Raw genomic sequence first — 13,629 nt, 5'->3', positions numbered from 1 at the left:
TATCATTGAATTTAGCCAAATGGGGGAACTTTAATTGCAACATAAATATGGTGTAGAACCAAACCTAACCTCTCGGCAATTCTAGTCCTAATGCATGCTATCTTAGGTCTATAGTACATGTGTGCTATAATAAGCTTAGGAATGTTTGTTTTATATTTAGCTTTACATTTCTTTTGGAGGGGGGACTATAAAATTAAAAGTGCAAAAAAGATCATTTTTGGTTGGGCTATCACTGCATATTTGTACTATTGCCCAAATAATAGTACTATAAGTACAGTACAGTACTATAATATTAAAGGGATGGGATGTTTTGAACATAATTTAGACCAAAACTATACCATATTTTGGTGGCCTGGCAATATTTAATATCTAAGGCAATGAATACAAGATTACAAAGGTAAGTGTGGCAAACATTATGTACGTATGTTGACCGACAGATTTATTGCCCCCTCGGAATGGACTGGCAATATTACCTTCCATCACCTAAAAGTTTCATTTACCTCTCCCAATTTTGTTTAGCGGTGCCCGACCATCTACTTTGCATTAGCTTATATAAATATCCTGTAAATTGGTTTTCTTAGCTTTAAACAGTGTTCGTTTATCACACAGTCCCCTGTTTTATTTTTTATGATGGTCTTTTAGTTCATCATGCAGGGCAGACAACAAGTGCAGAATTACTACCACTAGAAAGTAATGAACCTCTGGAAGTAGTCAGTCAAACTGTCAAAACAAGAATAGTACTCGACTTCAAAATAACGCTGAATAATTTCTTGGGTTAAATTGTATGGGAGGAGGGTTGGGATATATGCTACAGGCCTTGTCCCAAAAATTCTAACAGATATACAATAGTGGCCATAAAGTTCATTATGAATGAATGTTCAGTTTAAATACAGTAATTCAATGTAGTGAAGCAAAATTATAATACAGTTGTACTGTATAGTGAATAAGTGTAATGTGTAAAATATGCTGATGACAGTGTAGGCTATACTTATACAGTTAAACTTATACTTACACAGTACTAAATTCTGTATAGTGTAATAACAGATTATGGTGGATGGTAATGTCAATGGAGCTTTTAGTATGAAGTCATGCCTTACCTTGCGATGATTTCCGGGCTCAACTTCCCCATGACCCGGTCCTCGACCAGGCCTCTTGGTCATGGGCACAAGATTTTTAATTTTTGTTTAAATATTTAACCACTTTCAACTTAACACTTGTCTAGATAGCAATATTTAATCCCACAAGGTTTGAGTGGTGTAAAGTGGGTTTTAATTTTAGTTCTTAAATTTTTGTTAGCTTGTACAATACTGTATTTAAAATATTCTTCTAATTAAATTTGTAATGCAAACTAAAGTGAAAGTGAATATACTGTACTGTAATACAAAGTTTAAAATGTGTAGTTGTATGTAGCTTGCATATGTGTTGTGGTGGGGAGGGGGATGAGTTTTCTTCTTTGAGGAGTTCGGGCATCTTTTTCTGGGACCACTCTTGTCTCAGTGTTCAGATAAGTGTTTGAGACTTCCTCATGCCATCCCAATTTGATGGCAGTTAAGTTTACTTTGGAATATCCTGAGCATGAACATCGGCTTATTCAAACAGCTTCCCAAGACCAGTTTTGAACTTTGATATATTATCAAAGTTTTGATAATATATCAAAGATGGATAATCAAAACCATCATTATAAATAATGATGGTTTTGGGTATACACATTAATTCCCAGATCCCAAAGACTAGATCTGGGATCGAAGACTAGTGTTCATTTGTTCACTAGATCTGGGAATTCTGTAGCACAATCTTGATTTTCCCAATGAAAATCTCCCATATAACTGAACAATGTTTTTTCTTTAAATGTATTTGTATTGAGTTTTTACCTTGTGGTCTTAGTATCCTATCTTGAGATGATTTCGGGGCTTAGCATCCCCGCGGCCCGGTCCTCGACCAGGCCTCCTTTCTGTTACACACTCCCAGGAAGCAGCCTGGGAGTGCAGCTGTCTAACTTCCAGGTACCTATTTACTGCTAGGTAAGAGGGGTCCACCGGAGATCGAACCCTGAACCTCAGGGCCACGAATCCGAAGCGCTGTGCACCCAGCTGTCAGGCGTCCTAGTGTGTGTTTTAATTTAATTCCCCCCCCCCCCCCTGGACAACTTGCCATCTGGGATTGATTTATGATTCAGCTATATGCTAGATTGGTGTCCACGCAGTAACTTGACAATAACTGTAATAGTGTCCTAAGCCTTAGTTAGGCCTTAGGCTCTCGTAATGAGTCGCTGCTACCTCAACTCTCATTATATCCCCTCATTTTCATCTTTTCTGACCTGCTTATAATTGTCTAGAACCTACTGTTTGTATTAAGCATTTGTATATATAACGCAGAAAGATTGGAAAGGAAGGGAACTGTCAGGGGAAAGCGCCAAGCCATTGCGACTATATAGCACTTGAAAGGAGTCAGGATAAGGATTTGAGATGGGACGGCAGGAAGGAATGGTGTCCCCAACCACTTGTGGACGGTCGGGGATTGAACGCCGACCTGCATGAAGCGAGAAGTAAATGTAAATGCGTGGCTGTTACATGTCGGAAGGTAAATATATCATTTAGTATTGGATTAATATTTGGCTGTGTGCGCCAGCTGTGACGGAAGCCAGTGGTGGTTTGCGGGAGTTACGTCGCCTCGGGTGTGGAAGTTTGTGGTGAATGTCTAGCACTGTAAATCTGTAAAGACTGTAAATCGACTGTAAAAGCTGTGTGTGTCATTGATCGTTGTTTCCCCCAATACTGACAATGTGCATAGTGGTGGTATGATAGCAAGTAGGTTGCGACTATGTTTAATGACAGAACGACCCTGGGATGTGTTCTCAAGGTCACTGTACATCAACACCCAACCCCCTCCTCTCTCTCCCACAGTCACCCACTCCCTCCCCTCTCCCTCCCACAGTCACCCACTCCCTCCCCTCTCCCCAGTCAACACCTCCCCTTCCCTCCCAGTCACTACTTCCCCCTTCCTCTTACGGTGACTCACATGTAAGCCGGCGCTTCCCGCAAGTTTCCTGGCTGAGATGCTTCTGCTTTTCAAGTTTAATTTACAAATATTAATATCAAATTGTTACCCTTGACAAAGTAAGATTCTAGTTACTCCACCCAGAACCATCAGCCTTAGGTAATATACGTACATGTAAATTAGTTGTTGTTAGAGGTAATGTTGTTAGTGGAGTGCCTCAAGGCTCTGTTCTGGGACCTCTGTTGTTTATAATGTATATAAATAGGTTTAAAAAAATTAAGTCAGAGTGGGAAAATGTAAGTGGAGTGCCTCAAGGCTCTGTATTGGGACCTCTGTTGTTTATAATATATATAAATGATCCACTTGTAAACCTCTATCATGTCACCCCTAACTCTTCGCCTTTCCAGTGAATGCAATTTAAGCTTTGTTAATCTTTCTTCATATGAAAGATTTCTAATTTGGGGAATTAACTTTCATCCTACGCTTGATACATTCAAATGAATTTATATCCATTCTATAGTACGGCGACCAAAACTGAACTGCATAATCTAAAAACAATGGGTATAAATTGGATAAGTTTAGATTTAGGGTGATTTATGGAACCAATTACCGCGTACCGTGGTGGAGGTGGGGTCCCTCGATTGTTTCAAGCGTGGGTTGGACATGTATATGAGTAGGATTGGGTTGTTATAAATAGGAGCTGCCTCGTATGGGTCAATATGCCTTCTGCAGTTACCTTGTTCTTTTGTTCTTAAATGAAAGTAACTTTTAACGACGAGCAGAAATCTGAGTATGCGTAAGTATCCAATTAGAAAAATTAAACAAATTCCGAACGTTTTCGTGATAACACATCATGATAAGACATCAAGGGATACAGACAGATTGATGAAGATTAAGCCACCACAAGAGGCCTCGCCACATTAGTCAGTAGGTGGTAGATGTTTGAAAATGTGGTTTTTGGTCATGTAACATCTTGATGTGTGTCTGGGCCTGTGGCGACGGAGAAGGATTGATTGATTGATTGATGAAGATTAAGCCTCCCAGGAGGACAGATGTTTAAGATTAAGCTACTCTGACCAAAAAGTTCCAGGTAGCACGGGCTATGGTGAGCTCGTAGTGGACTTACCTGACGCAGGAGCGGGGCTGTAATCCTTGACAGAGAAGACAAGGGTTTGGGATTATATACCTCACTACACCTGAGTAAGATAAAGATCAATAAACAAAATATCGAATAACGGAAGTGACATGAAGGTGGGATGAAACTGATTAATCCCCTCACTCCTGTGTAATGCCTTTAAGGAATGAAGGGAAGGGAATTATCAGAGAAAGCAACAAGCCATTACGACTATATAGCACTGGGAAGGGATAAGGATCTGGGATGGGACAGGGGGGTGGGGGAAGGAATGGTGCCCCAACCACTTGGGCAGTTAATTAAGACATCCAACCCACACATGTGAACATAAAGGAAGTAATAACTTATAATTATTGTTGCTATATTTATTATCATTCGAAGCCTCCCCCCCCAGGTCAAACTACGGACCTTCCCTAGTATGCAACCCAGAACAGTTGATTAACTCCTGGGTACTTATTTACTGCTGGGTGAACAGAGGCATTGGGTGAGTGCCCAACCATTTCTGTCCCGCCTGGAATTCGAACCCGGGACTCCAGAGTGAGTTGCGAACGAACCCCACTGTACCAAGTGGATCATGTAAAGTCGCGTACATAAAGCTTGGCAGACAAGTCAATATAGGTAAGAATATTAGACGACATGCGAGGAGATTGAAGTATATCGCAGTAGAAAGCGTACCAGACTTGCTAATGGTTCAGGACGGACCGAAACCTCGTCACTGGCTCCATTTTCAGCGTTTCTGCCTGAAACGCTGCGCGTACTAGTGGCTTAACAAGATTGTAAATACTGTGCTATGTATTCTCACAAACCCAATGTACCTTCATGTATATAAATAAATAAATAAATGTGTAGGTTGGGTGCCATTATGTAATAGATATAGGCCTATTTTGTAACGTCAGTATCGTTGTAGACTACTGATAAGAGGTACGATTGAGCAGCCTACCACCTAGAGCTCTCCATAAATGATTTCTCTGGGGGAAAACATTGTAGATGTTAAACTGTGTATGCCTACTCCCGTACTGTGGCTCCTTGTGAGCACGTTAGGGAAGGAGAGTGAATAATACAGCACTATCGATCCACTAGTGTCTTCCTCATCCCTGTGACGCATTCTCAGAGACTTGTCCCTCGTGATTGGTGTTCGTCTTGTGTCTTCCCATCTGTGCTGCTTCCTATTGTTTCCCGCCTCCCAGCGGCCGGACTATTGTTTCCGGGTCTGTTCGTCGGCAAGCAACCTCAAGATGGGTAGACGAGTTTTAATGAAATATGGTTGTTGATACGTTGACGGAAAGCTGGATTCATAAAGAGCTATGGATAATGTCGAGTAACCGAAGCTGGTGGTGGAGTGGGTGGCCATATTCCATATTTCACGCAGCTGCGAGACAGGGTGTCGCCATTCTTCGTACGGGTCAAGTATTTGCAGCATCGGCAAATTTGCAAATGTTGCTACTCAAACCTGAATCATTTATATATATTGTAAACAACAGAGGTCCCAGGGACAGAGCCTTGAGGCACTCCACTTACAAGTGGATTTGTACATTTGAGATTACCAGAGGATCTATGTACAAAATTGTTCTAAGAATTATACTCCATGTTAACATAACCTAATGTAATCTAACCATGGATAGAGAATAGATAATAGCACAAATTAGGTATTGGTTTTGAAGTGATTACTTCCAGGGTAGCTCCTCCCTGACGACAAGTTGCTTTTTTTGGGATGAAAAGATTGAAAATTGAAAATTGATTGAAAATTGAGTTGGGAACACTGGCCGCCCCAACACACCAACAAAACAATAAGCGAGGCAGACTAGACCGTGCATTGTTCTATCTTGAAATCATCTCAAGATAAGCTCAAGGCTTAGCGTCCCCGCGGCCCGGTCCTCGACCAGGCCTCCTTTTTGTTACACATCCCCAGGGAGCAGCCCGTAGCAACTGTCTAACTCCCAGGTACCTGTTTACTGTTAGGTGAATAAGGGGCATCGAGGTGAAAGAAACTGTCCATTTGTTTCAGCCTCCGCCGGGGATCGAACCCGGAACTTTAGAACTACGAATACCGAACGTGTCCATTGAGCCGTCAGGCCGCCTAGCATAGTTCTGGCTATAATACATTCTGCTTTGTTTTGGTGTACGCAATACAGTGTTCATGTACAACATATACGCATGAGCAGCGAGCGGTCGCATTACCCACCACCCACGTAGAACCATGGAATTATACTGTAGTTATAGAGTATAATATTCACTATTATACCATAGAATACGGTAGTGAAATGTTGGGTAGCTTATTAACGTGCTCCGTAGATGCGTAGACTTGGGAGGGTTGGGGAATATGGAGCACAGGTGACCTTGGTAGCGGTGTGCTGCGCTTTCTCGTATTACAATGGAAGTCGCTTGGAATTATGATGCTTATGTCCCTTGTTGCTACTTTTATTTTTCTTAAATGTAAAATAAAATTAATACAGTATTTGATTTATTGTAATGATATTGTGGAGGACAAAAGAGATCGTAATACCCGGGTATACAGTACGTTTCAGGCATCCAAATACAGGCATGGCTGACGTCATTTGGACGCCATATTGAAATTCCTAGCGTACAACTCCTGGGGCCGGATTCATCACACACTTACGCAAGTATTTGTGAACTTGTATATCTTTCAGTATTTGGAGGCTCTGTTTACATTTATTAAACAATGCGAAGCCCGAAGCACTAGGAGGCTGTTTATAACAATATTATTTTTGATTGGATAGTTTCGATGATCGTAAATGGTTTAATAAATGTAATCAAAGCCGCCAAAGATTGAAGAGATGTATAAAATCATATTTGTATGTGTTGTATACCTCTCCAGACACCGTATGGGTATACGGGCTCACTATAGCCCGTTGTGGACTTACCTGGCACAGGAACGGGGCTAGTAGCACGGGCTATGGTGAGCCCGTAGTGGACTTACCTGGGCTGTGACTGGGTATGCAAGCTCAGCACAAAACATGGGGCAGTTGTGGTTACCGGGATCAGGTTGAGCTACCGTGGGTAAATGATCTGTTCAGGAACTGGCTCATGATCTCTTGCTGAATTATTGAATGTTCGGTCATTAGACCTTTCAGACCTGTCAGTGTAAGGTACTTGGTGGGTTGCAATTACTTGATGGTACTCCCTTGTTCTTGAGGATATTCAAAGTGAATCTAAAATTTGCTCTGGACAAACTATGTAACCCTTCATGTAGTCAGTGGCAGTTAGTGGTGAAAGGAGAGTGGTGTGGATTAGTGTAATCCATGGGAGGTAATGTATGTGAGGTGGAAGGATGGTGTGGAATTAAATGTTTTGGGGATTCTGGAGTGTGTGGTGGTAGTGTAGGATGATAGGCAGTGGGATGATGATGTTCTGTTCATGATGAACACACACTGTTCTGGAGTACAGTGTGTGTAGTGTAGGATGATAGGCAGTGGGAAGATGATCGAGTAGTGTAGTGTAGTGTTGTGTGATTGCGTAGCGAGGCTGAGAGCCGGTATAGCAGGAGACCAATGCGTCTGGAGGTGACCTTCCGCCTGCCTCGCCATTCGTCCACAAGGTCACTCCAACACGCGTCCGCCCAAGTCCAGAGAGCCACTGGGGTGAAGTTCATCTCTGACTTGCTCCGCCTCTTAGCCTGGCGTCTCCACGCACAGTCTTGGCACACCTCCGACAGTTGACTGTACGGACAGGAAGGCAGGAGACGGCTACACCACCTGTACCTGGGAAAAACATGACTACCCAACTTTTAAGACCCTCTAATGGGAGGGAAATTCAAGATAGATGCACCTTAATCTCAGATAATGGCACTTGCGCCCTGGACATTTTTTTGTCAGAGGTACTCAGTCTGGCGTACACATACCCCTAGGTACGCTTTCTAGTATTTATATGATTCAAGGTTGCTCCATTGCCAAGGCCAACCTTGGAACATATAAGCACTAGGGAGAGTACTAGGGGTGCTCATACCCCCAGTGTGAGAGCTTGTTTAAAGTGGATACTAACCGGTGCTGAAGAATTGTTTACCCTTATCAGTACGCATCCTGGCAGTGCTCATGGACTGCATGATGGGTAAACAATTAGCTTTGAGAGAGTGAAAGTCCAGGAATCCTACCTCGTGGATACTGTAGATAATGATGGGCTTGCTGTATTACACTCAGTTTAGCTCAGTCGATTAATAAGGCAGCGTCTGGGATGCTCTCAGACGTAGGTTCGAATCCTCGTCACGGCCCCTGTGGATTTGTTCCTGGGCTTGCCATCTTCAGACGTCAGTCTTCTCGGCTTGGTGCCTTCTTTTGATGATGATGTTACTACTTCAGACGTTGTCGTTGTGGCACCAGTCATAATACAAGACCACATTACCAGATGAAATATTCTCACCAGCATTTGGTTATGTAAATAATGTCATGTTACGCTAGCATAGCCAAGATTCCCTGGTCCCTGGGCTTGGCCAGGTCTTGGACTTAAGGCCAATCATCCTCTGGATGGATAAAGGCCACAAAAATATTTACCGACCAACCGGCAATTATTATTTAGCCCTAGACTTAGTCCAGAGCGAAAGTAAACTTGGAGTATGTACACTGAGAAGAGAGGTAAACCTATTAGTGTATATACCTCTTGCTGCTGCTGCTCTCCCAGGCCGGACAAGCAGGTTACACTCATCCTGGACGGTGTTATGGTAAGTGTAGCCACAAACCAGGTGTAAACCCGATGATTGATGAAGATTAAGCCACCCAAAAGGTGGCACGGGCATGACTAGCCCGTAAGTGGTGGTCTTTTTGAGCCATTGCCAGTATCAAGAGCTGATACTGGAGATCTGTGGAGGTGCGACTGCACCCTGCATGACGGGAGATGTCTCCCGTCAGTGTAAACCATCTTCTTGAGGTTATCTTGAGATGATTTCGGGGGCTTTTTAGTGTCCCCGCGGCCCGGTCCTCGACCAGGCCTCCACCCCCAGGAAGCAGCCCGTGACAGCTGACTAACACCCAGGTACCTATTTTACTGCTAGGTAACAGGGGGCATAGAGTGAAAGAAACTCTGCACATTGTTTCTCTCCGGCGCCCGGGATCGAACCCGGGACCACAGGATCACAAGTCCAGTGTGCTGTCCGCTCGGCCCCGATCTTGAGAGTAGTAAAATACTTGTTAATGCAGCAGCCGCTCCTTCCCCTCTCCAGAATATGAATGAAACACACTTTACACTCAGCTATGTACATTCCAACTCTCCACAACCCATCCTCATACACATTGGTCAAGTTCTCATTGATCCCGTCCTCACAATGGCTAATTGCTCGTTGGTCCAGCTCCCCCCTCCCTCCCAGCGCTTGTAAACAAACGCTTCACACAAGACAAGTGAATGTTAGAGTCCCACCTCGCTAAACTCTTCAGACGTGCTGCGAATATAAGTTCTTGCCAACATATACAGAATGCCTTGCGTATCCTAGATCTGACTGCACATAATACACATTAACTATAATTTATATTGAAAGTTTTTGGTTACACAGTATGTTAAATGAACAAATCCACATGGGCCGTGACGAGGATTCGAACCTGCGTCCGAGAGCGTCCCAGACGCTGCTTTAATCGACTGAGCTAAGACATGGTCAAAAAGAGTTGAAACTGAAGTTCTAGTGAACTTACTGGATCGTGCAGCCTCTCAGAGAGACAAACCAGGGGACATCAAACCAAACTTTGTTCATTTGATGCATCACGTTATTGTGATTCCTGTGTGTACATCATGTTAAAATTACAATCCAACGATGGGCTGTAACCCATCAAGTGCCCTCGTAATGCTCAACTCGCATTACAGCCAATTAAAATACTGTAATTGCCATCAGAACCAAAACAGCTTGCCAACCGTAGGTTATACATACACATATGTATTTTGGAACTAGCCACAACAAACTTTGCAGTGGCTGCTGGTAGTTGATGGTGGGGGGGGGGGAGGGTGATAGGCGGGTCGGGGTCAACCCCCATACATTAAGGGACAAAATCATAATTTCCACTCCCGCTAAATACTTATCCTTTATTGGCACAAGATTCAACTAGGATATTATTTTCTACGTAACTAGATGTATGTTGTGTAGTAAGACAATGTGTAGTGAAGAGGGTTTCAGTGATGAAGGGCAGGGCAGGAGGCAATGCTGGGGCCAGATTAACGAGGCAGTTACGCAAGTACTTACGAACGTGTACATCTTTCCTCAATCTTTGACGGCTTTGGTTACATTTATTAGACAGTTTACAAGCATGAAAACTTGCCAATCAACTGTTGTTATTGTTATAAACAGCCTCCTGGTGCTTCGGAGCTCATTAACTGTTTAATAAATGTAAACACAGCCGCCAAAAATTGAGAAAAGATGTACTGGTTTGTAAATGCTTGCGTAACTGTTTCGTGAATCTGGCCCCAGATTCAGAGCAAGTAATATTTCTTAGCAACTGGACACGATACATACATTCCATATCTTGAGTATTGGGACCGAACCACAGGAGCTATGCACACCTCGCATGTACAACACGAATACATGTTTTTAAAATTATTGATAAAATCTCTTGTGTTCTACATATTCATGTGTGATCTTGGGAGTAGAGATTGATATTCTGGTTGCGTCGGTGTCATTCAAACGGTATGAATGTATCGCTGAACTTTGTTGTATTTTGTTGAATAAAGGCGATGTGTTATGCGTTGATTAGCGCTCCACTGTATTCTGAGAACGCCGCGTGTCCATTCCCACTGTAGCTCTTTATATTGTTTGAAATCTGAGCTTCCACGCGGCTAACCTGAATAGAATTATTTTTTGGTGCTGAGGATGTGAAGCGGTTTCAACTGGAGTACAATGTAGGGTTTCTGCTTGCCGGAGTTCAATAGTAAATATATATAATTATTTTTGCCTTAAGTGAAAGAAATAGGCTTTGAAAAGTCCGGAACTATAGTGTACCATATATATATATATAATTATATATATATATATATATATATATATATATATATATATATATATATATATATATATATATATATATATTTTTTTTTGTATTTATTTTATTTTTTATTTATACATATACAAGTTTCATTGGGTTATGAGAGTATATAGCATGATGTTTTTACATTCTTGTAATACCACTAGTACACACAGCGTTTCGGGCAGGTCCTTAATCTAGCAGACATTAAGTAGGTAATTTTTCTACCAAAATTTATAAAATGTTAATTAACAGGTACACATATATATATATATATATATATATATATGTCGTACCTAGTAGCCAGAACTCACTTTTCAGCCTACTATGCAAGGCCCGATTTGCCTAATAAGCCTAGTTTTCATGAATTAATTGTTTTTCGACTACCTAACCTACCTAACCTAACTTAACCTAACTTTTTCGGCTACCTAGCGTAACCTAACCTATAAAGATAGGTTAGGTTAGGTTAGGTTGGGTTGGTTAGGTTCGGTCATATATCTACGTTAATTTTAACTCAAATAAAAAAAAATGACCTCATACATAATGAAATGGGTAGCGTTATCATTTCATAAGAAAAAAATTAGAGAAAATCTATTAATTCAGGAAAACTTGGCTTATTAGGCAAATCGGGCCTTGCATAGTAGGACAAAAAGTGAGTTCTGGCTACTAGGTACGACATATATATATATATATATATATATATATATATATATATATATATATATATATATATATATATATATATATATATATATATATATATAATTATATATTTACTAGGTCGAATAAAAATGACCCCCCTCAAATTGGTAATTGAAACTAAAACGAGTTTAAAATGGTAGTCTATCTAGAATAATTTATTAGAATATTGAGAAATGTAGAAGAGCTCAAAGAAAATGGGAAGAATAACAGGGCAGACTAAGACAAATTCCGGAGGATTTCTTTAGATATATAAAACATTTGGAAGAAAACGGGACCATTGAAAAACTAACAGGTCAGTTAATTTATAATGACCCAGAAATGGGGGGATATTTTTAAATGGGTACTTTGTTTCTGCATTTACTACCAGCCACTTGGGGCGGACGGTAGAGCGACGGTCTGGCTTCATGCAGGTCGGCGTTCAATCCCCCGACCGTCCAAGTGGTTGGGCACCATTCCTTTCCCCCCGTCCCATCCCAAATCCTTATTCTGACCCTTTCCCAGTGCTATATAGTCACTTTCCCCTGATAATTCCCTTCCATTCATTAGCCGTTAGTGTTGAACAAATGATTCTTTCCCAATATTTTTTAAGCAGTTGATATCGGGGAAAAAAGGATTGCGACATTCTATATATATTAACTTTAGTAAAGCTTTTGTTACTGTACCTCACGAGAGATTCATTAGAAAGAGGCATATGATATTGGGTTATATTAAGCTGCATTTGACCTTGATTTTTACAATATAAAAGGAAGATCGGTTATTTTCCGATTACGGAATTACGATAGCAGATGAGTAACCTGGAGCCAGATTCACGAAGCAGTTACGAACGTGTACATCTTTCCTCAATCTTTGACGCCTTTGGTTACATTTATTAAACAGTTTACAAGCATAAAAACTTGCCAATCAACTGTTGTTATTGTTATAAACAGCCTCCTGGTGCTTCGAAGCTCATTAACTGTTTAATAATTGTAAACAAAGCCGCCAAAGATTGAGAAAAGACGTACAGGTTCGTAAGTGCTTGCGTAAGTGCTTTCGTGAATCTAGCCCCAATTGGTCATTAGAGTAGTGCTTGTAGGTAGTGCATGCTGGCCGCTGGTTGGGTGGAGAGGCGGGCCGTTCCGGTTGTGGTTGGTTGATTGGCCGGAAGTGTGGACAATGAGGCCCAATCACAGCCCGCGGCGACTCCTTGTGCAGCTTCCTGTCCTGGGACGGGACACCACGCCTGTGCTTGCGAGGGATACAGAGGTTTCGGGAGGTGTTTTTCATGTTACTCTTATTGCTACTTTTTGAGAGGGACGGTTCCCTTATATACGGTCTTGGTTGACAGATTTATCTTGCGGGATCACCATAGCCCGTGCTACATGGACACTTCGATCTGAGTAGCTAAATCTAAAACAACAATAATAGAGATTTATTTAGTTACAGCCCCCCTCCTGTGCCAGGTAAGTCCACTACGGGCTCACCATAGCCCGTGCTACTTGGAACATTTTGTTCCCAGTAGCTGAATCTTAAACAACAACATAGATTTATTTTTAATTATGGCTTAGTGGTTGTAGGCTGTAGCTTGTAGTTATTGTTGTGTTGTATCTGTTGTACCAGTGTTGCAAATGCTGGGTTTGTTGTTATGGGACTAGTTTTGCAACTGATTTACTGATATTATAGTGATGGTGGTGGTGATTGTGAGAGCTGGAGGTGGTGTTGGCGACGATTGTGGTAGGCTGGTGGGGCCCCTCGGGGTGTTGTAGGTATGATCCAGAATGTTCTATCTACACATGGGAGAGTGAGAGGTGGAACCACGTGTAGGGACCTGACCCAAGCACGTGGTCGCATCCCCTGGGGTGATTGGCGGTG

General features: G+C 41.9%; 1 protein-coding gene across 2 annotated transcripts in view; it reads left to right on the top strand.

Moving 5' to 3' along the window:
* The window catches only part of LOC123755459 (ubiquitin carboxyl-terminal hydrolase 31), a 91,560-nt gene that overhangs the window by 3,136 nt on the left and 74,795 nt on the right, over window positions 1-13,629 (top strand). The gene's annotated exons all lie outside the window — the stretch shown is intronic.

The sequence above is a fragment of the Procambarus clarkii genome, chromosome 55 (assembly GCF_040958095.1).
Source record: "Procambarus clarkii isolate CNS0578487 chromosome 55, FALCON_Pclarkii_2.0, whole genome shotgun sequence".
Taxonomy (NCBI): Eukaryota; Metazoa; Arthropoda; class Malacostraca; order Decapoda; family Cambaridae; genus Procambarus; species Procambarus clarkii.
The sequence above is the reverse complement of the archived record's forward strand: the minus strand, read 5'-3'. Positions and strand labels throughout refer to the sequence as shown.